Source organism: Ovis canadensis, chromosome 12 (assembly GCF_042477335.2).
Source record: "Ovis canadensis isolate MfBH-ARS-UI-01 breed Bighorn chromosome 12, ARS-UI_OviCan_v2, whole genome shotgun sequence".
Lineage (NCBI taxonomy): Eukaryota > Metazoa > Chordata > Mammalia > Artiodactyla > Bovidae > Ovis > Ovis canadensis.
This window is the reverse complement of record NC_091256.1, coordinates 74,660,842-74,667,512: the sequence shown is the minus strand read 5'-3', so window position 1 is coordinate 74,667,512 and position 6,671 is coordinate 74,660,842. Positions and strand designations below refer to the sequence as shown.

Here is a 6,671-nt window from a genome sequence, read left to right as displayed (position 1 = left end):
ATGGCGCTGCCTTCAGATCTCTCCCTCCCCCACCCCAGCCCCTGTGCATCGGCACTATATTAGGTCCCCCTGCTGCCCCAGGGCACTGTTGTCTGTGACTTAGCGTCACATCTCTTACTGGGTTGCAGTGAAGCATCCCAGGATTTCTTGGGTGCTTTGCAGACCGACTACATCCTAACCACCTGAGGAATTTGATTAAAATGCATATATCCACACCCAACCCAGTTCTACTAAATCTATGAAATCTGCTGTGGGACCTAGAAACCTATATTTTAAATAAGCTTCCCAGGTGATTCTTAGGCACAGTAAAGATGAGAATGCTAACATAAACCAGATTCCCTCCTCAAGCGGCTTTCCTAGCTATTTATGAATGCTACCTCTGCTCTATGATATTCATATTTTTTTGCAGTCACCTTTTAAAGTATTTGGAAATTCTTAACCCATTTATTTCCTAGTAAGTGGTCTTTTACCACTGGTGGTAGGCGTGAAGATTTGGAGTGTTACATATGTAACCATGTAAAGTGTAATGGTGGTGTTTGCATCTTTAGAGTATTTACGGCAAATTGTGTAGGTTTTACTTTTTGGTAATGATATAGAGTTTCTTTTCTTTGTAAGTTTGTTTCAGTGGAAAGGAAGAAGTTGGTTTAAAGAAAACATTAAATAAGTAATAGAACAGGTGGTATACAGATCTGGTGGGCTTCCCTGGTAGCTCAGCTGGTAAAGAATCTGCCTGCAATGTAGGAGACCCCAGTTCGATTCCTGGGTTGAGAAGATCCCCTGGAGAAGGGACAGGCTACCCACTCCAGTGTTCTTGGGCTTTCCTGGTGGCTCAGTCAGTAAAGAACTGGCCTGCAATGCAGGAAACCTGGGTTCAGTCCCTGGGTTGGGAAGATCTCCTGGAGGAGGACATGACAACCCACTCTAGTGCCTAGAGAATCCCATGGACAGAGGAGCCTGGCGGGCTACAGTCCATGGGGTTATAAAGAGTTGGACATGACTGAGCGACTAAACACAGCACAGCACATACAGATTTGGCAGAAATAATGACCAACATAATCAATCAAATGGCCGAAATCTGGGAAATCCTCTCTTTACCCAGAGGAAGGCTCTCTGTGGATTTCAGGCATCACTGTGGGAATTGGAGGAGGCATTTGGGGGCAGAAAGGACATTTGTAGGTCACTGTCCATAATTTTGTGTGGGGCAGGCCATGGTGATCTGTATCAGTTATCAAGGTGATCAGAATAAATAGCTGAGACACACTTTCAGATGTGTCTCTTGTGAATAAAAAGAGCAGAGGGATAAATAATTGCAAACTAGTGCAATAAAGCTGTATAGAGCCATAAACTTCTTTAATATCAGGACTGGCTCTTGGCAAAATGCAGTGGAGATGAAGCCCCTCCCCCAGGTCCTTTGTCTGTCATTGTCAAAGCACCCGCCTCTCCTCCTTTCTTTCCTTTCCCCTTCCTTCTCTCCCACCCTGTCCCCATCAAATTTATGCTCAAGTTTTCATTGTTTTTGGAGCTGTGTGTGACCCATGTTATTCCAAAGCATTGGTCTTCAAATCCTGTTGGATTGAAGCATTCTACCACAAAAATTAACTAATGGATATCTTTTCTTAATCTGGAAACAAACAAAAAACCCTTTCTTTTTTAGCAATAAAGCAGTTACTTTACTTACAGATAATTATAATATGTCTATTGACATAGATAGGAGAAGGCAACGGCACCCCACTCCAGTACTCTTGCCTGGAAAATCCCATGGACGGAGGAGCCTGGTAGGCTGCAGTCCATGGGGTCGCAAAGAGTTGGGCATGACTGAGCGACTTCATTTGACCTTTCACTTTCATGCATTGGAGAAGGAAATGGCAGCCCACTCCAGTATTCTTGCCTAGAGAATCCCAGGGATGGGGGAGCCTGGTGGGCTGCTGTCTATGGGGTCGCACAGAGTCAGACACGACTGAAGCGACTTAGCAGCAGCAGCAGCAGCATTGACATAGATACTTATAATATCTATGTCATATGACATATGTTAAAACAATTTGTTGTGTTTGAAAGCTTGATTTGTTGTACAATATATTAATAAGTGTTTTTTTCCTATCTATTTGAATTTCACTACCCATTTGAGATCTTAGGACTCTGTTGGCCTATGGTAGCCACTAATCACATGGGGCTATTGAGTCCTTAACTTGGGGCTAGTCTGAACTAAGACACGCTGTCAGTGTAAAATACATACTGAATTTCAACAACTTGGTATAACAAAAGAGAATGTAAAATGTACGCTTAATAATTTTAAAACATTGAGTATGTGTTTAAATTATAACATTTTGGCTATATTATATTAAAATATATCATGCAAATTAATTTCACCTCTTTCTTTTTACCTTTTTTAATGTGGCCACTGAAAGTGAAAAAAAAAATGAAATTTGCTCAGTCATGTCCTACTCTTTGAGACCCCATGGACTATACAGTCCATGGAATTCTCCAGGCCAGAATACTGGAGTGGGTAGCCTTTCCCTTCTCCAGGGGATCTTCCCAACCCAGGGATCAAACCCAGGTCTCCTACATTGCAGGTGGATTCTTTAACAACTGAGCTATCAGGGAAGCCCAATGTGGCCACTAGAAAATTTAAAATTTCCTTATGTGGCTCATATTAGCATGTTAGCAGTTCACATATTTCTATGAACAGCATTGCCTTATAAAACACTAAGTTCAACTTGCAATAAACCCCGATCTTTTATTGACTTGATGCTTAGTGATCATAGGTTCTGAGCCTCACAACACCCTCTGAGTGCTGACAATACAAAGCCAAGTCTTTGTTTCCTAACTTGGGTATTTAGGTCAATTCCCTCATCTCCTTAGTTAATATTAGTAGATTCTATTACCGAGAGATCATCTTGGTCAAGCCTAATTCTTACAAAACCACACCTTATAATGAGACAACATTAAAATGCACGAGAAATTATTTGGATCAACTACAAAGTCAGAGAAGGATGTAGGAATACCAGGTTATTGAAAACATGTTTGTGACAAGACCAAGATTCCTTCAAGCATTTTCTCTGTGGCTTATAGACGAGCAAATTCTGATCTTTTTAACTGGCAATAACACCTTCCTCTCAGGTGTGATGTCTGGACATCAGAAAGCTTTTTCTGCTGCATGTATCATAAACCAGGCATTAAAAACTATAACCATAACTATTATGATTGAATCCTTCAGCTTCCAGTCAAATCAATGCCTATCTATGAATGTAGAGAAGCAGTTTATATATTGTGGTGGTGGTGGTATTATTTAGTCGATCAGTCGTATTTGATTCTTGTGACCCCATGGACTGAAATCCACCAGGCTCCTCTGTTCATGGGATTTCCCAGGCAAGAATACTGGAGTGGGTTGCTATTCCCTTCTCCAGGGAATTTTTCTGATTCAGGGATTGAACCCGCATCCCCTGCATTGGCAGGTGGATTCTTTACCACTGAGCCACCTGGGAAGCCCAATTGTATTGTGACTGATCTGCTTTTTATTTACCCAAATCTGAAGCCAAAATAAATAACTTGGTATTCAGGCTGTGTCTTTTGTTCTAGCCACGCCATTAGATAGAATACTATTGGCTCCACGCATCTCTGTTAGGCTGTCAGTGTGGTGACTGCACATACTGCTAATTTTATTGGACAGCGTAGACCTACCTTCATTACTTTCCTCCTTACCTTGACCCGTGGCTGACCCTTGACATCATCCTTAGCAACACCTCCTTTGCTTCCTTGGTCTTCAAGCTGTCTCCAGCCTCCTGGTGCTTCAGTGTGGCCTCAGCTTAGAGAAATGTGTAAGACTCGCTCCAGGGCATTGTCCCAGTCCTGTCCTGGCCCAGGCTTGTACCTGGACCTAAATCCCAGTTGTAGCCTAACCCCTATCTGCTGGTTGTATTTGTCTCTTTTTTTTTAATTTAAATTATATGACATTTTTATTTTAGGATGCAAAAACAAAAGTGAGCAAACAAACAAACAAAAACCTTGAAATAGGCTTGTCAAATGATGTAAATTCATCCTTTCCATGGAAGCAGAAGGTAGATCAGTGCAGGTTATCCTCAGGGCCTCATACATCCTGCTTCACTGCTGCTTGCACTCTGCTGGGTTTTGATCCTTCTTTGGGTCCTAGTCTGGATCATTTTCCTCATCTCCTTCTTCTTCCCCTTCCTCATCGGCTTCTTCACCTTCTTCATCATAATTATCATCATCTTCAATAGCTTCTCCAGTAAAGCATAACACTGATCTTGGGATTATACGCTCATGTAAAAAGCGACCAGTTTCAAAGTCTGCAGCGAGGATAGCTTCAGAATCATCATCCAGATCTCCACTCTCAGGAACTTCAGGAGGGGCCAAAAGATTAAAGAAAGAGTCATTGGAAACTGTTTTGGTCACAGTACGAACTTGTGTTTCTGCTTCTTCTTAATCGTTTTCAAAGTGACATTCTTCCCTTTTTTCCAATCTATCTGGCACCCTGTACAACCCATAATTTCTGGTCCATCAAAAGAAAAGGGATCAGAATCATCTGGTTCTGACCTCATCCTATATGTCTTTGTCAACACTTCATTTGTGAAATATTCATTGGGTTCAAAGTGAAATTCTAAGACAAAATTCATAGGTTGACCAGCATCTGAGAACTTCACTTTAATATCTTTCAAGTGCTTCAGAATAGGCTCATCATGTTCCTGAACCATATCACTGAGCAAGTCAACATTCTTAAAAACGGTCAGCCAAAACTCAGGAATTCCCTTGGGATCTTCTTTTTCTTCATCCTTTTTCTCATCTTCAATCTTGGCCTTTTCTTTTAGCTCCTCCGAAATTTCATCTTCCTCATCTGGTTTCCATTCACATTCTTCTTCTGTAGGTTCATAAATGGCATTAATGATCTCAAATCGCTTATCAAACAGAGGCTGATAAAGAACAGCATACTTTCTTTCTAGATCATGAACTTCCTCATAGAATTTGGCTTCCATCTGTGCACATGTAACTTGAAGGTTTTTGAGAGCATTCACTCGTCTTTTAACTACCCTAGGCAAGCTTTCAATGTATCCTATTGGTGTTTCTACCAGACCATCAAGTCTTTCTTGAAGGGCTGCAAGAATCTGAGGATTTTGCATCATCCGAACAGTCAGCTGACGCGCTTTGATTTTTGTATCTTCACCAGTTTCTTCTACTTCTTCAACATCATCCAAATCTTGATCAAGTTCAGACTGTTCTTTGTTGTCGATGTCTGCCATGTTGTACAAATGCCAAGTATTTTCAAAAATGGCAAATTTCGTTTCCCAGCTCAGCTCTCCGGTGGCGAGCGCGGGGAGCCGAGCGGCCCGAGCTGCGCAGGCAGTGACTCAGGGCGGCGGCGGGAGGAGCAGGAGGCGGCGCCGCGAGCAGATGGCGCTAAAAAAGCTGGTTGTATTTGTCTTATCCCACCAAAATTCCTTACACGTTTCATACCTGATGTCCTATGTCAGCTAGCAAGTTTAAACAGTCAACAAAACCAATGAAAAAAAAAAAAGCAGATGGATATTAAAAGGCAGCATCATAATTCTGCAATCTTCACTGAATTCCCCCAGGTAATTCATTTCCTGGAATATTGAGCATTTCTTACCCAATGCACTTGGGACTGTCTGAAACACAAGACAAATAATCTTGCCACAAAATTGTGTTGAGATTTAATTAACAGAAAACACTATAAAACACCTGTTATCAGACACTGTGAGGAGTCACTGCCTATAACCACAGCATTTGTATATCTGATCATACTCTGTTGTTAAATCCATTCATCTCACTCACACCTTTGATGTTTAAATCCTTTTTCAGAGCAGACTATTAGAACCATGAGATGCACTTGCTTCTGAGTTTGGGTTTCCTGTATGGGTATTTTGAGTTCCTAGTTTGACCTTTCAGCTTGGTTATATTAGGCTGTTGATGGCTTCACTTGGTAATTTCTGGGAAACGGCAGTAACAACTGGCTGTGTAGCCAGAACTCCCCCTGAGGTATGTGCTACAGGAGATCATCTACGGAGTTGCCAGGGTGAGGAAACTTTGGTTCTTTTTTGCTGTAGCTGCCATCCCACTTTTATTGTCAAAGGCTCTTTTGTTTGTCAGGGATGTCTACTCAAGCAGCCTTTCTTTTTTTCTGTTACAGCACATCCATATTTGTCAATCATACTGTAGCATACTTTCTTCAAATTTGAAGAAACTGGGCTATAAGATAACCTAAGAAATCCTGATAAATCTTATTCCATAAATCTTACTTGGTAGCTCTAATTAACCCCTATGAAACTATCTAACCCCTATGAAACCCCCCAGGTTTCTTCAAAGATGGAATCATACTTTTCACACACCCCTGTTAATATCCTGGGAGTATAGTTGAGGAAAACATGCAAGTCAGTCACAAATGTCAGTTCTTTCTTTGTTAGTCTTCTGGAGTTATCCTTGTTGATTCCCACTGCTGGTAATCTAGTCATATCCCTTCTCTGCTCATGACTGAGCCACTGCAATCATCTTCCAACTCGTCTTTCCGACTTCACTGTCTCCCTCATGCAATTCATCCTCTGTGCTTTTCGTGCTTAGTAGTTCAATCATGTCCAACTCTTTACGACTGTTTGGACTGTAGTCTGCCAGCTCCTCTGTCCATGGGCTTCTTCAGGCAAGAA

At 41.6% G+C, this 6,671-nt stretch overlaps 1 pseudogene; it reads right to left on the bottom strand.

Moving 5' to 3' along the window:
* Positions 1 to 4,057: 4,057 nt before the first annotated feature.
* On the bottom strand, positions 4,058 to 5,412 carry LOC138415912 (nucleosome assembly protein 1-like 1; annotated as a pseudogene).
* Between the last annotated feature and the right edge of the window lie 1,259 nt (positions 5,413 to 6,671).